This window comes from Schistocerca piceifrons, chromosome 6 (genome assembly GCF_021461385.2).
Source record: "Schistocerca piceifrons isolate TAMUIC-IGC-003096 chromosome 6, iqSchPice1.1, whole genome shotgun sequence".
Taxonomy (NCBI): Eukaryota; Metazoa; Arthropoda; class Insecta; order Orthoptera; family Acrididae; genus Schistocerca; species Schistocerca piceifrons.
In genome coordinates, this window is record NC_060143.1 from 477,668,926 (window position 1) to 477,690,608 (window position 21,683).

Genomic DNA, 21,683 nt, shown 5'->3' on the forward strand with positions numbered 1-21,683 from the left:
GTCTATTATATGTTGATAAGAGGCGTGACCATCCTGAACACGCATGCATCTGGGGAGATCTTGTGTTTTTCGATGGGTGCCGTGGGTAAGATTAGTGTTGCAGGAAGGATTGGTCAAGGAGAATGTGGAAGGGATCTATTAATCTCCAACTTTATCCTACAAATATGACAATACTCTGCGACGCCAATTCAGATAGGGAAAGATGGCAAGTCGTAATTTTAAACTCTGCACTATGATCGAAGCGCTAGAAATAAGTAGCTAACCTCTTTGTATCAGTGTAGGACGTGATCTGCTATAATTTGGTGTATATGGTCGAATGGATGTTCTCCACAGTCATCTAGCCGCATTCGCAACTTAGTATATGATATTGTATTCTATTGTATTGTATTGAACTGGGGATCTAGAAACAATGAGAGGCTTCGTCCCCGCCGTAGTCTCAGTGGTACACAACCCCACAACAGGCTACAGCAGTCGACTCACCCCACCGCCACCCCACACCGAACCCCGGGTTATTGAGCGGTTCAGCCCCCAGTGGATCCCCCGGGAACGTCTCACACCAGATGAGTGTAACTCCAATGTTTGCGTGGTAGAATAATTATGTTGTACACGTACTTGGAGAAAGTGTTTGTGCAGCAATCATCGACATAGTGTAACTGAGGCGGAATAAGGGGAACCAGCCTGCATTCACCGAGGCAGGGAAAAAACCATCCACAGACTGACCAACACACTGGACCTTGACACTAATCCACCGGGTGGATTCGTGCGGGGACCAGCACGCCTTCCCGCCAGGAAAGGAGTTAGTATATGGTACTTGCAAAGTAGTGGAGGGGTGATTTAGCGATGATCCAGAAATGGGTAAGTATTCTGCCATGTCACTGACGGGCGCTGAAATTACAGAAAACTGGAATGCTTGATGTATATGACTGAATGGATATACCGCAGAGTCATATATCTGCATTCACAATGTAGTATATAGTACTTGCAAAGTAGTGGAGGGATGATTTAACGATTATGCAGAAATTGGGAAGCGTTCTACCATATCACTGACTGGCGTTAAAATTACAGAATAACAGGTAAAATTGCTAAAATCAATCTCGCCATCAACTACGATGTGTATTACAGTACATTGTCCCATATTAATTGTGTCTTTCCCCTCCCGATTGTCCACTGGGTACACTGTTGATTACTGCATAGAGATTGACATCAGTCAGTTGTAATGAGGCAGGCTTGGCGGAACACTGGATATCAGCTACTTGTCGCTGTGGAGCATGGGATTAAATGTATAGGTCATCATCTTCATATAGTTGCATTCTTTTATTTTTTTAATTTTTTTTGACCCATAAGATAACAGTAACTCTTTTTATTTGCACTGCCTTGCGCGTGTTGTGAACAACACCGAGACATCTGCTACCCCAACTGTGGGGAAGATGACATTAACTGTACAGGCCGTCGGAAGCGCTCTACAATACACCAATCTCTTCCAGTTTCTATATGTTGCAATGTCTTCCACACTTTCGGCAATGAGAAACATTTCTTCTGTGCTTTATTTCTACTAGACTGTGTGATGTGGTAGCTGTATAGTTTATGCCATGCGATGTTCAGGTTTCTGCGGGAACCAAAGGATCGAAACGTGTTAATGTCGGCTTAGCAGCAGCTGACACAGGCCTCTAAGTCGTGGTAGAGAAAACAAAATGTTTGGTGGTGTACACTGATTAGATGTGTTACAACTGAGAAAACAATGTATTATGCTTATGAGGGAAGAATACAGGAACCCTCTCGTGTGACTGATAGTCTGTTGGACATTGGTCTCCTTCATTACAGGTGACGAAACTTTACTCCGGTCTGTGGAAGTTATTTCGATAATGAGCCGCCTGCTCCAATGAACAAATAGCTGTATATTTAATAGGGTCTCCACATATGGTCAATGCTGAAAAGCATTCAAGAAGTCAGGGACACAGTAATATCTTATCGAGTTCACTAACGGATTATGTTAGGAAGGTTTTCTAGTTTGTAAGTTTTCTCTGTTGGGTGGTACAAAATACTTTGGTGGGAGAGAATGTTTGGGTGATGGATATGAATGCACCCTGAGAGATGCAGATCAACTTCGGACTGTAGTGCCTGTATGTAGTTTGTAGATGTATCGCGATGGAGTAGCAAAATCCTTGTCCTTCTTTCTTGCAATGTATGATGTGGAGTCTTCCCGATTTTCCCAAGAAGAAACACCCCCGTAACTGCCTGTACTATCTTTTCTTCTGCCTCTTGTTGCAGGGGGAAGCTTCGTTTGGCGCTGGCCTTACACACTGTACACGGTTGGCAGACCTACGACATGTTCCTATTTCCACTGACGCTGTCCTGTTGCATTAACTCAGCTCATTCTGTTTCTCCATGGCATGCCAAAGGTCTTAGACATAGCGCACTCCGACTTCAGTTCAGGTGCGACTTAAATTGGGACCATCACATGGATGAAGCTGCAGGGAGGGCGGGGCAGACACTGAGGAGCAGCTACAAGATGCAGAGAGACTGAAAAACAGCGCTAGAGGTTTTGCTGAATGGGATCCTTAGCAGATAGGTTAGAAAAAGGTGACTCGTTTGGAGAAGTGACAGTGGCACAAATATGATTCACCAGTCCCGTAATCATTAAAGAATATATCTACAGGATCCAACGCAAGTATGTAGCTGAATGGATAGCTCCTACATCTGGACAGTTTCCACATGTTGGGGGGAGCACATGAGCTTTCCATCCTGAAAAACTAGGGTTCGAGTCCTGGAAAGGGCATCGCCATTTTTAATTCCCCGTAAGTTCCCCGGTGTTGGGTGGGGTGGGACATCAGCATAGTCCTGGGACAAAGAAAGTCATACCAAAATTCGATATTACCCCCAAAATTCAAGATTATGGCCAAAATTCGAAATTCCCGCCGATAAGTTAGGTTGTGGGAGGTGGAGGGTTGCGAGAGTAGGTGACTGGGACCCACATGCAGGCTGAGGAAAGAAACACATGACGACATATGGAGATGGTGGTGGGCCTGGTCGAGGGTGGGGGGTGGGCTTCGTTGGGGTGGAGGTGGGCGTTTTTGGGGGGCATTAATTTATCAATTTAATTAATTTGCATATCAATTTGATATCAAAATTGGAGTCGTAATCTCATTACCCTACTACTGCCTGTCACTAATTCCTCTCGTATGACAACCTCCTCATATCACAGCAGCAATTGCACTCAATGTCCTCAAACATTTGTTGTACATCTTACCGTTTCTCTATTCTCCCACAGTTTTGACTGCCTACAGCTTCGCAAGTGACGTGAAAGTGATTCCTAAATGCCTTAGCACATTTCCTATCATCCTGTGAAGGAATTCTGCTGCTTTGAACGCAACATAACACCTGTTGGACGAAGTAAGGACGCCATTAAGAATTACATAACGACTTACGTTATCAAGGAAGTTTACAGTCTTTTGACAATCCAGTGGCATTACTTTGTATGCCTATAGTTTTTTTAGTTCAGAACGGTGCGTAACTGTATCGAACGTGTCTCGAAAATCGGGATCGACAGCGTCGATCTAGGCATCGTTATGTACAGCCGTTTGGAATTTCTAAACGATGAGAGGAAACTTGAGTTTCAGGCGTGCTAGTTTCCACATGCCCCGTTGTTTCGTATAGAGATTTTGTTGTGTACCCATAAGGAAACCAAAACATATTTACAAGGCAACAACAGATTTTGACGGATTTTGACAAATATTACTGCACGTCTTCAAAATCATCCTTTGACTCTTCTAAAAGACTGGTACGTCCCGCGTATTTATCTATCGCCAATGACGCGTCTATCTTTCACCAACCAATAGCAAACGGTAGGTTGAAGAGAGACTATGAATTCGTAATCAGTACGGCAGTTTTCCCAATTAGGTCCAGTGACGTTAACCTTATCAGTCTTTTTCACTTGGTTATCATTCCATTGCCCCTCACTCCTGGTAACATTATTGTCTTTATGCGACGATCTGATTGTACAACTGTATTGAGAAGTCCTTCAGCGAGCCAATAACTGAAATTAAAATTTAGTTTTTAACCTTAAACATGATTATTTTCAGGGCAATAGCTGTCTCTTCGGAGTGACACCTAAGTGTATTTGAAAAAAGGAAGCTGATATGGCTTCTAGAACTACTTTGAGGCTTCACAGCTAAAACATGTTGCTTTGATCCTGACTTGTAAATATTGTTTACTCCATTCTTCACTTCACGATTGACAAATGCCCAATAGCTATGCAGGGACAGAACACACACACACACACACACACACACACACACACACACGAACACACGCACACACATGCACGCACAGGCACACATATGCACGAAAAACCAAACCTCGCATTGTAAGGAATTTGTTGATATAAATACAGAACCACGTGATACGCGCTGTTCTCGTGGTTATTTTCCGTAAGGCCCCTGCAGTGTCAGAGGTATTTGATCAGCATCATTTCATTCATTCCGTAATTGCTAAGATTCGTAAGTAATATTGTTTAACTGACTCGGAAATTACGCTTATATATCAGTGACTGCCGTGCCTGGGTATATTTTGTGGCTTTCTGCTTACTGCAAGGTGTTGTGTTATGTGAGCTGATTGTGTAGAGGAGACAGGAGGAATACGGCTTTGGAAACAGTTAGGGCAGCTGCGTTTCCTGCACCAATGGGCAGCATGTGACACAGACTGTTGTGTGTCACAGATGTGGGCGCGTCTGAGGAATCGTTTGTTCTCCTTTGAACAAACCTGTTGCCTTTGGGCGTTCTGTAGGCGAAGGCGTAGAGACGAGGACGCTGATGAAGAACTGATGTGGGTCCAGGAAGTGAGCGACGGCGAATCGGAGGTAAGAAGGCCTTGCTACCAGACAAGGATGCCGTATCACTAGTATACAAGGGCACGTACATAGTAGTCACCATCATTGCATCAGGCTCATGTTTTCTGTACGATACAGGAACTTACACAACAGTCGAAGTGAAATGCACCAATTCTAGCTCTAATTTCACACTCCCTCAGAGCTAATGAGATGAGTGTGGCTAAAATACTGACTGTCTCCAGACAACTAAACATTAGAGCTCTTAATTTAAGAAAGCCATTTTCAATGACATAACCGTTTGTTTTCTCTTTTTTTAGTCATTACAAATGGTTGATGTGATTCGACGACTGTTAAAACAACGGGTTTGTTTAGAAAATAATTTTTTATGGTGATAGTCACTGCTAGCGTATGTTTTAAATTGCTTCAATAGTCTACATCAGAAAACTTCATTTTACAGGAGAGCAAAAACACAACACAATATCATTTATCTGGACGTAAATATCACTTGACACAACAATCGTAATCAAGTTTTATAGGAATGGTACAATGACTGATACCACAGTCCATGCATACGAATGCCACCAAAACGTACACAAGCAAGCAGCAAGGACGTCAATGATGCACTGGGCAAATAAAATACATTTGAAGCGTGAACACATGGAACAGGAAATTAACGTAGTGAAACAGAAAGCAGTTGCCAATGACTGACTTGATTCCATGGCTGACTCCGTACTGAGTATAGTAAAGGAAGATCCAAATACAAGACACATTAAGAAAAAAGATAACAACAAATTTGTATGTAGCAGTTTGCACATACAAAAGACTCCAACTATCTTAATAATAAACAACGCAGAAACTGGATTGTCTACAGTTATACCAAACAGTGTAATCACAACATATATCCAGATTCCGGAATGTATAAAATAACTTGCCAGGAATGCCCCATGTTCCGTTTAAGATTAACAGGGGTAGAATTTCACGCTAGGTTTACAGAGCGCATTGTGGCCTATACACACCACAGACATACATCAGCAATAGTCCCACACGTACACAGTACGGGTCACCCACTTGTTAGCGTAGAGCAAAATGTCATTGAGCTCCGCCGGCTAAGTAAAAGTCGCAAAATGGATCTGACTAAAGAAGTGGAGATATGTTCACATCGTAAGAAATAAGAAGACAAAATATTCAGTGAGAAACTGGAAACTGATTCAGTGAATTCCTTCAGTTGCTTGATTAGGTTCCTTGAAGAAGTAAGTCAGATAGTGCTACGTAGCAACTAGTACCCTTGTAAACAATATATTTGTAAATAGTGATTCAGATTACAGATGAATATTACCCTGCGCACGCCAGAGTAATATACATATTCTGTGAACAATCTGTAGCAGAATCTCTGCTCACTACACGTAAAAACATCTTTGCCACTGTTATGTTATTGTATGTTTGCTTTTTTGAGCGTGTACTGTGCCGTGTAAATTGTGTGACTGATGTTTAATATTTGTGAGCTTCAGCCTAAATGAATCAGAAGAAAGCAGTGAGAAAAAGCTTCATCCAAATTCACCATAACCTATACGCAAAGATCCAGCATTAATTAGAAAACTTCGCGTGTTTCTATATTACGGTAAAGCCAATAGGAAAATACAGCACAACACACATCGTAAACATATAAACAGATAAACAGAACTGGTAACGAAACACGGTGTTTTATAAAATCGTGCAGCTCTTTTTTCAAACGTGGTTAGCTTTCCAAACTGACAAACCGTACACAAGAGCTAATCGCTCGCGGGTGACTTCATTCATGTGTTAATTTCTGTTCTTTGGGTTTCTTCTAAGCAATATGAGTCTGGCATATGTCTTGATCAAGTCTGCAGTTATATTGTCGTCCCATATTGAATCACTCTGGACAGAGAGTTCTAGATAGTTGATGGCTGTGACTCCTTAAACTGCAGCTTAGGCTGCTGAACCTCTGCAAGACATCACAGTCTGTAGCGCCATTCTCCATTCACAGTTACATGTCACATTAAACGCTGGCACCATAGCTATCGAACCAGAAAAGTTTCGGCGACTAGTGTTTGATTTTATAATTTTATTTTCTCAGCATCACGTGATTTTCTAGACACGATAAAATCTGTTCAGTTGCTCTTCCAAGTCCTTTGCCATCGTTGACAGAATATCATCAGCAAATCTCAAAGTATTTGTTTTTCAAGACTCCATTCATTCTTTTCAAATGATCTTTCAAGCCCCTTTCTGTGTACGAGAGGAATTGCAAGACCACAGGCTTACCTTAAAAGGTTTTGTTTCTTTTTTCTGAACTTAACTTTCTCTCAGGACTGTCATTCGTTTCCTTAACTACCGTCCCGATGTTCTTGTTGAAGAACATCGACGAAAGGCTACAATCTGTTCTCGTTTTCTACTACTTCTGTTTCGTATCCGCCGATTCCTATAATTGAATATTTTTGTACACGCTGTAGATAGGCTTCGACTCATAGTTTTTTTATAGTTGATAACTATTTCAAATATTGTATTCTAACTAGAATAAACAAAATCTGCAATGTGGGTTATCATCAGTCCATTTTCTAAGATCAGTTGCAGAGTCAGTACTGCGTAGCGTGTTCCCAGTTAACTTCTCCAGTTCGACTTCTATCATTTCTACCATTCTTCAGTAGACAGTGTTTTGCAACCACGTGGAACTGTGGAATTAAAACCTGGAACTATGAAAACTTATAATTATATAAAACAGTTTATTTACGAGGTTTAGGCCTTAGTATGTAGTAAACAAATGAAGATAATGAGAGGTCTGCTGTAACTATTGAACTGCTAAGCATCTCAACAATTATTCCCAAATATCCTACGTGAATGAAGCTGTTTCAGAACCCAAATAATAATCAAGCAGTTGTTATTTCTTGTGGAATAAGGTAAGACAAAATGTTGCAAATTAACAAGAAAGAAAATAGGAAATGAGTACAACGACATTCAAAACTCTTTGCAAACATTTTGTCGCTACTTTTAAAGCAAACACCGTATCTTCGCTGACACAGTGTGTCGTGTCTTTGCTAAGTGTATCGGAGAGTTTCAGGGTTCTAGAAACATAATGTTCTGTAACCTACATGATTGTTATAATAGCCATTTGCTTTCACATACCGAGATATCTTTCTTTTTGAAGTCATAAGTGTGTTGAAATTTTAAATTTTCCTGTATTGGTTCCTATATTGGTTCTTTCTCCTCTTCAGACTACTATGGAGCACACTCCGACAGCAGAGGAATCTGATGTGTGTGACAGAGCGCAGTGCTGGAAGAGGGAGACAACTCCAACAATATTTCGTCAATACTTCGAAGATCGTTTCGTCTCCCTCTTGAGTATACTGACAGCAGAAGAGTCAATTAAGTCCAGAATTTTAGCACACACTCTCCTGTGTAAGTGCTATGCAGGACTTTCGCAGGCTGGAAAAGGTAATTCGCCCTGTCAAACTAACTATACTCTTCTGGCTTATGGAGAATACAGTAGGAAATGATTATCTTTTACTTCTCGAAAATTTTTTGTTACTGTGTAGAAATGCTGCTTCTTTTTCCACAAAGGACTGACCAGCTTGTGATGAGTTGACACTGGAAATGTACATTTGATGTCGAGAAGGTTTAGAGAATTTTTGCAAAAATAGAGACTATGTCTCTTCTTCTAGCTGTGGTACAACATTTTACATTAGTACCAGCATGTGGGATATTACTTTCAACTGAGATCAATCGACAATGCCGGGTTAAATTTTTTGAATGTTACAGAACACGTATTTGATAACGAAAGTGCTGTCAGGTCTAGGATGATTTCATATCTAATGATATTTTTATGAGACGTTAGTTGTAGTCTTCGAGGTAAAGGAAATGCTTACCAGAATATCTGTAATGCCCCACCCAAATATCTACTACAGAAAAGTATATACTTATAAATGCAGCAGGTAATATTTGTCGAAAATTGCTCCTCTCCAAAAGTGGCACATACTGTTCGAGCGGTGTTAACTGGTAAACTCTTTAGGAAGCTAGTTCGCTAACTACTCGTATTTTACATCGAAATCAGCCAATAAGGCCATCGCGATTGCAAATTCAAGCAGCATCCCAGAGACATTGTCACTAATCTTGGTTTCCTCAGATTAATGAAAGAAAGCCTTTGCTCAACTACCATCAATTGATTACGTCCGAAAAAGGCACATTTTATGTAACTGGTAATGAGAGTTCGAACAACTGTTAAGTCTTGGACTCACGGATGTTTATTACCGCATTTTAAAGCAAGCAGGTGCTTGAATATGTTCACGCAATGACATGATTGGCTAACTTCAATGTTAAGTAGCTCAGAAACGGTACAACGTATCCATTTATTTTGTTAACTATTACTTCCCAGCACAGATTCCCCTGCAACACCTTTACAAGTTTTTCAGACTGTTTATGATCACCATTTACATTATGTTCTGACAAACGTGTTTCCGATTGTGAGTCTGTGAAAAGAAATCTGACTTAAACGTTTCTTTTCTTTGCAGCTTTCGTGCGCCAAATATATCGTCGTCTGTGTATTGATGAAAGTGTTGCCGTGAGGGAAAATGCAGCCAGAAAACTGTACGAGTTTGCGAAAGTGGTGGAGTTAAGCCACTTTAAAGTCGATATTATTCCCCTATTTCATATGCTGCAGAAGGACGAAGAGGTACGCCAAATTAACATGTCTATTATTAATTGATGGTTTTTGTTTAGAAACACTGAGTATTTACTTTCGCACAATTTGTAGACGTTCTGAAATAACACTGGACGACACATAAGCATCTGACAGGACTTACGTACAAGGGAGGAATTACCGAAGACTTCAGCTATCTTGTTTACCTGTATGATGTGATAGATGGGGAAAGGGAAACCGACAGAAACGGAAATGACAATTTTTTGTTGTTGAATGTTTTAAATACTGTTAGCATTCTAATGGTATTAGTGTAGTTATAAAGAAACAATACGAAACAAGATTAATTACGTGTTAAAGGACACTACTCCAACACTACCGAGAGCCTCTAAAGCATTTGTTACTTATTTCAGTTATATGAAGCTATCCGCTCAGTAACTTTTTCTTAGGGATAGTAGGTTATAAAAGTGTTATTGTGATGCATCTAGAAGGCAACCAAACAGTGGTGGAAGATAATGTATTGTCACAGTTTGAGGTACAACACATTTGCTCATTGATTGTTCGGAGATACTACAATCGCTGCTCACGTCTTGTCGATGAGGCACTTTGGAACTATTACGAACCATTCAGAAGAGCTCTGTTTATCCGCGCACTACACATGTTGTTAGACAGATGAAAGTGTTCACATTCTCTGATGTTCTTATGAGTCTTGCTGGGTGCAGACATCCTAAATATGTAAGATGAGACTCGCTGCGGTGCAAAGCTCTTAGCTGTTGCCAAACGCCCTTTAACACTACAGGAAATATTATTCGGTTACGCAGTACCATAATTTTAATGTACATTTCTACAAAGTGTTTCATGTACATGTCAAGGTGATTGTCTACTGAGCTCGTGAAGATATTAGGAATGTGGTATTGAGTATGAAATAGTGTCATTTTTGGAAATTAGCTTTGTCTCCGTGAATATTCAACACGAGGCTTGAGTACTCTTGAAGAAGAAAAATAGCAAAAGTCACGTTCGGTATTGGTAACAAAAAACAACAGAATTAGAGCCATTATGATAAAAACTATTCCTTTCAACTGTCTTTATGATTGTTGATCATTAACCTCATAATAGTCTGCTATTTCGATCTTAATATCAGTATTGCCCTAGATGTTGTAACTCTGAAGGGTATCTTCATCTGAGATATTTATCATATCTTACGTTTGCTTCTTCAGGAAATAATACGTCTGGCAGCTGCTGAATCGTTAGTGAATATTTTGGTGTACCAGCGCCTTTCTGAAGAAGTCTGCGAGGAGCTTCTTTCAGAGTTGGAAAAGTATATTGACGATCCATCACCGAATGTTCGTTACCTGATCGTCAGCAAAATTATCGAGGTATGTATGTCAAGAATGTGCATTACAGTGAAGGACATGTCTACACTGTTTCTAAATATTAGATTGTAATGCGAAATTCATTGTAAAATCCTAGATGGTGTGCTGGAAGATTTCATGCAATGTGGTTATCGATGAGAACACTTTTTTTTCAACTACAAGGAAATATGTTTTTCAGTATATCATTCCTGAGGACTAATAACTTTACGGGAACAAGGAACTGGTAGACACAATTTGTTTAGTAGGAGTTCTGTGATAGACAAGGGTAAAAGACACCATCAGTTTAAAAAGATTTTCCTTCCGTACATATCATCATTTAGTATTCATTTCGTAGTTTACCATCTTGCTGCACATGAAGTTTTTGGGTAGGAGATTAATACGTAATTTAAGTTACTCAAATTAGTATAACTAATACGATTTTCTCCTCTTTTATAGGTTCTGAGAGGTCCACAGAAAGGGTCGTTGAAGTGAGATCTCCTCCAAATACGTGATGATTTAGTGAAGACTCTGGCATAGATAGATGAACAGCAGCAACACATCAATATCAAGCCTTTTAAGTGTGACCATCTCAAAATTACTGAAGATTTGTTGAAGGACTCTGAGAATTAACTAGTGGTAGCCGCAGCCCATCAGTTGCAAGCCTTTTAGGTGTGTTCTTATCTCAAAATTGTTCAAGATTTGTTGATGGACTCTGAAGTGTAAAGAGGGAAGCCGAAGCACATCATCTACAAGTCTTTTAAGTGTGTTCTTCCTAAATACTAGTTGTAGGACTGTGAGAATAAGAGACGCGCAACCGCAGCATATCAATTGCCCGGTTTCTGCAGTGATCTTGGCATGGAAGACGTCTCAAGCTATATACAATGGTACTTTTGGTTGACCCAAATTAAGTTATTAATATGAAGAATGTGCCTGGTCTTCTAAATCTGAAGAAATAAAGTACAGTGTTGCTGTTTCATTCTGTATTTCTTTCTAAGTTTTATTTCCATGAAATGGAACATGTTGAATTGATTTCAAACCAGTTTCGTACAGAGCGATAACTAAACACAAAATATCAGGAGAATAATCCGAAAATTGTTCTGTGATGCAATTAGTTAATGGCAGTTGTAATATAAGCTGAAGTACTACACATTAATGCATACAGATAATGCATCATGAATTCCACCTACATGTACTGTATGTCCCAAATTCTGTCTTCTCTCCGACAGTACCAGTAAACCCCACTTACATTTACATACGCCCTCACTCTCTCTCTCTTCCTCTGTCTACAGCACAATGCAGACAGACAAACACACATACGCACACACACACACACACACACACACACACACACACACACACACACACACACACACACACGCAAACACCACACAACACACACTATGTGTAATGAGTTTTCATATGGAATCGATGTATCTTGCCTTAAATCCTGCTGCAAAAAGTAAGAATATGAAACCAGTACAAGCATGATGATGGGGGAAAGGGGGGAAGGGCGATTTCAGTTGATCCAAGATGACTGCAACTACCTCCCTCCGTGCAAAGAAATCTGTAGCAATTAATGTTTCATGGTTTACTCTCCTCCTTTACACATCCAAACATCATAGCATATCGTAATGAAGTTGATGTACGTTTTCCAGGTTTCCTGACTGTTTTATAATTGTTAATTTCCCGTGTTGTTATTGGAGAAAGGGATGCAGTAAGATGCGCCTTCTTTACAATCCATTGATTTGTAGCAAATGGGAAACAATATACGCAATTACCATATCGTAATTCTGAATTCTGTACCTAAACGGAATAAACTTATAAGAGGTCACTGTGGGTCCACAAGGCCCGTAAAGAATTTTAATAACATGAAAATGTACATGACTAACAAAAGTTTTTGCTCCGTTAGTGTCAATTTTTTATTCTAATTTATTAACAAGAAAAAATTAAATGTCTACGTTGAAGATGCCAGGGTCTCAAAGAAGGTACCTGACTGACTACATTTTGGTAAAACAAAGATTCAGGAATCCGGTTGAAGAGTAAAACAAAGGTTCGGTAATCTAGCTGAAGACTCCGAGAGTTAGTTATGAGTTGACGTTGATAATGACAAACTAGTAATCTTGCAGAAGTTAAGGAGAATCCGAAAGAATTGTCGGCACCTAGAGAATTTGAAGGATCTTTTTAGTATGAGTAAATTAGAAACAATAGAACTACCACGACGTAGGGAAGTTTACTTGAGGCAAGATCATTTTATGGAAATGCACACTGTATTGCACCACAGAAAAACTCCCTGCTTAGCAGGACAATTTACCCTACTAAACTCCAGCATCTTCATTTTTATCTGTAGATCTGCATGGTATTAAGCAGACAACAGTGTTCGAGTATGTGATTCTATCAGACCCGCGCAGCTTTAATTGAAAAATATTGCAAACAGCCGCGAAATTATCGGAGTGAATATCTCGTGCGCTTAACTGAATAGCAATTAACGAAAGGACACTAATTATATCCGATGGTTCATGTCCGAACTGTCCGCCACCAGTCTCGACTATTTCGCAGATAACATGCGAAGAAACCAGCATAAATGATTAAAAGACAAGGTAATGGCTTGACTTAACAACGTAGCCGACAAACACAGTTTAAATATCCTTCATCATGCATACATTGATATACACTTACATATGCTCAGCTCAAGTCCAATGACAAAAAAGTGATACTACAAGCAGAAGGTAAAAGACCATCACTTTTTCCATTTTAGTCAGTGCCTTGACCTCGTTTACAACCTCTGGAAGTTTCGGTACATTAAATGTAATCATTGAACATATAGAAAAGTCATAGTTCCTCTTGTAAGTAAGTTATGAGACAAAATTTAGGATAAAAAACAATGAAACATTTTATCGCCACCCATGAATTCTTGTCAACTTCGTACGCCACAAGCTTTCAACAGCAATTTGGCGTGGACGTTATCTCTCAGCAAATTATTTTCATGATACCTTTAGAAAAGTAAGACAGAACATACGATAAAAAATAGAAAACAAATTATTTGATGGATGAATTGTTAAGGAAACTTTACAAATATAGTAATTTCTTTCAAAATGCTGAGGATAATTGTTTCATTGATAAGTATTAGCCCCGAATCTGAGATATTTCCGAACCAGGGCAAAAACTTCGTAGTGGCGCCCCCCCAACCCCCCCCCCCTCCACTCCTCATTGATCGTTTGAGGCAGGACGACAAAACTTTAAAAAAAAATCGACTTGTCAAAAATATGTTCATTTTGTGGCGCACATCTTTCTGAAGACTTTGATATACAAAACGTATACATTAGAGGGAATCTAAAACATGTTATTTGGTCTTACGTGTGCAAAAGTGCAGTGCCACGCCTACACAGACAGCATGTTTCTATCATACGAAACCGAACTTTGCTCTGTGGAATTCAGACGTGTATAGTTTGTAATGGAAGCCATCAAATATGTATTCAGGACAGTGAAAATTAAAATGTTCTGTGGTGCCTCTCCCGCTCGGAGTTGGCCGGATTGACATATACCCTTCCCCGCTTAAGAAAACTCACAATTAGTTCTGGCTGGGATTATTTGTGACGGGGAGAATAAGAATTCTTCCAAAAATTGGCACTCTTAATGCCTCTTAGCTATTAACTTTATCTTTTGTGTGACAAATTAACTATAGCAAACGTAAAATCAGTAAATACAAGAGACAAGCAAGACAGTACACATTTCTTCAGTCCTTGGGCTCCAGCAGTTTTTTCTCTCTAATCTTGCTACAGCATTACGCGGCATGATTTCCTTTCTGCGAAAGAATCTATTAACTCATCAAAGTTCGTCAAACCTTTGACTACATGAAAAATTCAAAATTTCGTCGTCTATCACTGAAAAAGCTGTTAGTACAAATAGTATCCAGGTCTGGCGTGGTTTCGCTATTTGATTACGTCAATTTGTCAATGTCTGCTAGATAATAGGAAATAGGTCTTTTGAATACTGCAGGAACTGTAGGACATGCTAAATAAGCGAGACCGTTTTGGCACAAATGGTCAATTTTATGTACCTCATTTACACAAATAACACAACAGAATATAATCCATGAAATACCAGGGTCAAATGCCTATTATGCCTGCTTCAAGCAAAAGGTTTTATGTTAGGAAATAGTTTAACATTTCATTCACATGCACCAGTTTCTCAAGCATGAGATCGAAAAGTAGTAGTACGAAATTTTTGTATAAATTTGGAATAGTCATAGTCTTCTATATAATTTGTGTAGTGTCCTCGTTTCTTCTCCTTCCTCATTCTAACAATTTTATCATAACTAATTCTTTTAACTACTCCTGCCACTGTCAAAACGCATTCTCTGGTTGACTTCACTAACCCCACCAGAATCACTGGTTTAGTTACCCCGCGTTTATTGTCCAATTAGGTGTCATTACATGTTTGTACAAGGCATTTTCCACGCTATTCTGAGAACAGAACTTAAGCCGCTGCTAACCATTAATTGGTAAGAGATGAAACTGATCCCCCATGGTACACAAAACAGGTCCGAACGCTGTTGCAGAGGCAACGGAAAAAGCATGCGAAGTTCAGAAGAACGCGGAATCCCGAAGATTGGCTAAAATTTGCAGACGCGAGAAATTTGGCACGGACTTCAATGCGAGATGCCTTTAATAGGTTCCACAACGAAACATTGTCTCGAAATTTGGTAGAAAATTCGAAGAAATACTGGTCGTATGTAAAGTACACAAGCGGCAAGACGCAGTCACTACCTTCGCTGCGCAGTGCTGATGGTACTGTTACCGACGACTGTGCCGCTAAAGCGGAGTTATTGAACGCAGTTTTCCGAAATTCGTTCACCAGGGAAGACGAATGGAATATTCCAGGATTTGAAACACGCGCAGCTGCTAGCATGAGTTTCTTAGAAGTAGATACCTTAGGGATTGCGAAGCAACTCAAATCGCTTGATACGGGCAAGTCTTCAGGTCCAGATTGTATACCTTTCAGATTACGCTGATACAATAGCTCCCTACTTAGCAATCATATACAACCGCTGGCTCACCGATAGATCTGTACCTACAGATTGGAAAATTGCGCAGGTCGCACCAGTGTTTAAGAAGGGTAGTAGGAGTAATCCATCGAACTACAGACCTATATCATTGACGTCAGTTTGCAGTAGGGTTTTGGAGCATATACTGTATTCAAACATTATGAATCACCTCGAAGGGAACGAACTATTGATATGTAATCAGCATGGTTTCAGAAAACATCGTTATTGTGCAACGCAGCTAGCTCTTTATTCGCATGAGGTAATGGCCGCTATCGACAGAGGATTTCAGGTTAATTCCGCGTTTCTGGATTTCCGGAAGGCTTTCGACACCGTTCCTCACAAGCGACTTCTAATCAAGCTGCGGGCCTATGGGGTATCGTCTCAGTTGTGCGACTGGATTCGTGATTTCCTGTCAGGAAGGTGGCAGTTCGTAGTAATAGACGGCAAATCATCGAGTAAAACTGAGGTGATATCAGGTGTTCCCCAGGGAAGCGTCCTGGGACCTCTGCTGTTCCTGATCTATATAAATGACCTGGGTGACAATCTGAGTTCTCTTAGGTTGTTCGCAGATGATGCTGTAATTTACCGTCTAGTAAGGTCGTCCGAAGACCAGTATCAGTTGCAAAGCGATTTATAAAAGATTGCTGTATGGCGTGGCAGGTGGCAGTTGACGCTAAATAACGAAAAGTTTGAGGTGATCCACGTGAGTTCCAAAAGAAATCCGTTGGAATTCGATTACTCGATAAATAGTAAAATTCTGAAGGCTGTCAATTCAACTAGGTACCTGGGTGTAAAAATTACGAACAACTTCAGTTGGAAAGACCACATAGATAATATTGTGGGGCAGGCGAGCTAAAGGTTCGTTTCATTGGCAGTACACTTAGAAGATGCAACAAGTCCACTAAAGCGACAGCTTACACTACACTCGTTCGTCCTCTGTTAGAATATTGCTGCGCGGTGTGGTATCCTTACCAGGTGGGATTGACGGAGGACATCGAAAGGGTGCAAAAAAGGGCAGCTCGTTTTGTATTATCACGTAATGGGGAAGAGAGTGTAGCAGATATGATAGGCGAGATGGGTGGAAGTCATTAAAGGAAAGACATTTTTCGTCGCGGCGAGATCTATTTACGAAATTTCAGTCACCAACTTTCTCTTCCGAATGAGAAAATATATTGTTGAGCCTAACCTAAATAGGTAGCAATGATCATCGAAATAAAATAAAAGAAATCAGAGCTCGAACAGAAAGGTTTAGGTGTTCGTTTTTCCCCAGCGCTGTTATCGAGTGGAATGGTAGGGAGATAGTATGACTGTGGTTCGATGAATGGTTCAAATGGCTCTGAGCACTATGGGACTCAACTGCTGAGGTCATTAGTCCCCTAGAACTTAGAACTAGTTAAACCTAACTAACCTAAGGACATCACAAACATCCATGCCCGAGGCAGGATTCGAACCTGCGACCGTAGCGGTCTTGCGGTTCCAGACTGCAGCGCCTTGAACCGCACGGCCACTTCGGCCGGCGTGGTTCGATGAACCCTCTGCCAAGCACTTAAATGTGAATTGCCGAGCAATCATGTAGATGTAGATGTAGTTGTAGGACTGGTTCTTAGGCGTGTAGCGTCTGGCAAAAATTTTCTGCCAAAACTTTATTTTCTTGGATACGCAGAGAAGATAATGTGTAATCTTGCTTACCTGTTATTCCTGTTAGCCGTTTTTCCCACTCTGCAAGACTGAGTAGATGAATTTCACTAATAAATATGATAACGCTGATCGTTCGCACATCCAATGAACCACATAAATAAACAGCGATCGGCATTCACCCTTTCGGGTTTAATAGGCTCAGCTGGTATAGCCGCGTCCCGTTTTGTGTGCAGGATAATTTCTTACTTCGAGATGGGATGGGGATACTCCTGGCGGGGACATCACGTGCGTCATGAACACATTCAAAAATCAAACAATGATTCGTTCAGAAATCAGCTTGGAATGTGTTCAAAAATGTTCAAAAACAAACTAGGGTGCGTTTGAACGTCATACGAATAATCGATAGATCAACGTACGCTGAACACTACGTATTTCGTGAAACAAGATTTTTTTTTTTCAAGAATTTGAGTTTGGCGCCCTCAAGTTGTCGCCCTGGGCAGATACTTCGATTTTCCTCCCACCACAGAATTATTTCTTACGTTTCAGTGCTTGATGGGAACTCAATAGTTACTCTAATAACCTTCGCTCATTTCGCGTTTTGACTTTCCAGTTCCCAACTGGGAGTAAAGAGGCAAGGAGAAAAAACCAGCCAAGCGAGGAACGTCACTGTCTGTTCTATACATTCAGTACTCTTACTCAAAATTGTGCGTTTAGTAATGTGTCAATGAGTCACTGTCATGCTTAATACATACACGGAATCTCGTATAATACACAGTTTTTATTATTTAGACACATGAAAAAGACCTGTGTCTAGAGTTTCAAAATAGTTTTGTCGACAGATAATTGCCAAATAAAGTGATGAAATCTCTCTGTTTGTTTAACGTCCATGTTGTCTGTGGAGTTTAAGTCTCGATAAACATTTTGGACATAACAAGGAAATGATGTCAAAGTCTGAAGCATGGTTGCTGCATCATTGAGCTGCAGCGAGTGACCAAAGTAGGCATCGAGTTTTGCCAGTCTACATCAGGTAGGTGGCGTCTTGTCAGCCGGGGCGAAGCGGCATAACAGGCACTGCCGCCACGGAAGACAGCTGCCAGCCTCAGAACAGGTCGGCTGGCGCCTTATTCTTCAAACTGCTCGCCACGGCATATATGTAACATTGACAAGGACAGTAACTGTTTTCATTAAGACTTGCCAGGCAGTGCTGCCCTGTGATGAAATTCACGTTACAAATGAATTATAATTTAGCCACACACACACACACACACATTATCCTTGTGTCACCAGAATCCCTGGCTGTAAGTTAGTAATACTGTCAGCTGAAAGCAACATATAACATGTTTACAAATAGGATTGTCATGCTGAGAGATATTTAACACATGAATCATTTCATTGCTTACCATAGCTTAGAAGTCACTTACGATTTTATCACTAACAACCTGCAAATGTTAGTGTAGTACAACTGTACGTGAGTCGCATTTAATGCAATCACATGCAATTTAGTTTATAAGATATACATCGACAGTTGGGTTTTACGTTGCGTTGTTGATACCCACTACTTGGCCAGGAAATTAGTTCGAGTCCGCAGCTTGTACCGAACCCACGAATTCTTGCAAGTGCGAGTATTTATCAACAACTGCAGGATATACAGAAGACGGCGAGTGTCCTGTGACTCATCATTCATTTGGAAGCATCACCCAGTTCTTCAGAGGTGAGTATACCGACTGTGTGTACATTCAAATTCCATTCCCAGACGTCTGTTTACGTGCACCACGTAGCATCTTCGGTTACATTAACATCCCACGTACTACTTTGATACAAATCCGACTCCAGTAACTACACACAGGAACATATCCAGAGTCTCTTCCTTTGGGCGAATCACAGATTTTTAAACTTTCTTTCCAGTACTTTTGCCAACGAAATTGTTGTCAACGAAATTGTTATTTCGTATTATGTAGGATGCAATGTCGGGCGTAACAGCCATGTGGAACTTGTGATGTTACTAAATAGAAGTGATGTTGCTATTCAATGGAAAGTTGGAAATTGAGATTTAACTAACTGTTTTATCAATCACAATTGGCGTAAGAATCATGGATTGACCATTGTCATAAAATATTGCATTATGAGATGTGAATAGTTTTTACTTGCGGTTTCGCGTGGCTTGAGGCAGTCACAACTAGCGTGCTATTGATTAAGAAGTTGCGTTATCGTCTTTCTAATTACTTCATGATCGTAGATACGATCATACCCGGTTGTGAAGTTATTGTTATGACAAAAAAATTTCCTAAGGGACCAGAAAGTTCTTAAGGGCGCAAAAACAACTGTAACATCACACAAAAGAGAAATTCAATATTAAAGCTGATGCAAGAAGACGATAAAACAGTTTTCTTTTTATCAATGTAACACGCACATTGGACTGCTGATCTTGGAGTCTGTAATATTAGCAAAATGCATAATTAAAATGAAAATAATACTGAGGAGATAATAGAAATGAGCACTGCTAAATGATTCAGTATTCCCAGAACAAATATTTATTATAACTAAAACATATATCGTACCTTAAGCTTAATACTACAATGACGGTAGATTTTTATGTCCATATCATGTCCATTGAGCGCTCTTTTATATAGCCATTGTCCTCTTGAGTCGCTCGTGCTTCGTCACGGTAAGTTACAACAGTTCTTCTTCCTACACTTCACTCAAAACTTAGACGGAACACGTTTTTATTTATTTAGTAAAAATAATTAGATCAGACCGCCACAAATCTGCGTCCGTCTGACTCGAGAAAAACAGTAAAAGTCTTTTTAGCGCTCAAGGCTTCATTTGTTCTCCAGCGAACAAAATAGTGAAGGATCGCATATCCATCCGTACTTTTCTGTTTATATTGCCGCCCAAAGACGACGAATTACATTATCTAGAAAATTCCACCGTCGCCATGCGACGCCTTATTATATATTAATCATTCTTTATAAACAAGTATTTGCCTTCTGGCTGAATTTGCTGTTTTAATTAAGCCAAAAATAGCGAATATCACAAACTCAGTCGCCTGATACAAGTAATTTCACTTTTTCTCTAGTTTTACATATCGAGCAATGCAGATACAAATGCCAATTCTTGGGATATAATTGTTTCATGCTCACTGACCACAAATCGTGTCTTATGTGAGCACGGATTGGAATTACAAACTAACTAAAGAAAGAAAAGCAAAAAGAAAAGATGTTGTCTGGCATGAGTAGTGGGACTAGGCCACTGCGAGCGCATTCTGTTAGTGTGGTTTGCCTACATCAGGGCCAGGTATGCACTCAGGGGCAAACCTATTATTTTCCTTTGATTGACAGGTATCTAACCTATTGTTCTGATAAGTGCTTTTAAGTCACCCCCATTTCCTCTTGATTGAGAGGCACTTATCCTATCGTCCCCCCACCACGTCCCCCTCCACCCTTCGCTGCTACAGGTACACTTTCAGGTCTGATTTATTGGAATAGTTCTTCTCATTCTTAGCAATTTGATTGTCTACTTATATAAATTGATCAATTAATTAACCTCTCACCCACTGGTAAATCCACCCCCCTCCTCCTTCTTCCATCCGCCGCCCCCCTGGTGGGAAGTTCAATTTACATCAGGACAATTCAACCTCTACTACCTAAGAAAATGGCAGGAAAAAAGACCACTCAGGCTACCTCTACTAACCTAAGTCATCTGACCGCCACCTCTTCCTAAGAACTGGCGGGAAGTTTGAATTTTGGAGGAAAGATAGGTCAATTCGCCTATCTCTACTAACCTAAGAAAATGGTGAGAAAGAAAGGGCACCTGGGCTGCCTCCACTAATCTAAGTCATCCAACCGCCACCTCTTCCTAGGAAATGGTGGGATGAGGACTCGACCTGTGCTGGACATAAGTCTTTGTTTTTCTTGCACTATTTATTCAAACAGTTAGAGGCAGTAGCTACATCCAGTGTGTTAACCCCAAGGTCCAGAGTCCAACTGAACTAGTACACAATACTGCCACCATAGGACACTGTCGGCCCTTATGTGACGTAATCCAAGTTAGTGGGGAAAATGGCAGTAAAAAGACTCAGTTCATCGGTCATTTGGAGGGAAATCGATTGCTCTGTATGGAATATTATTTAAACAATTTAACCAATGTATGAGATATATGGATAGGATATATTGTTTATTT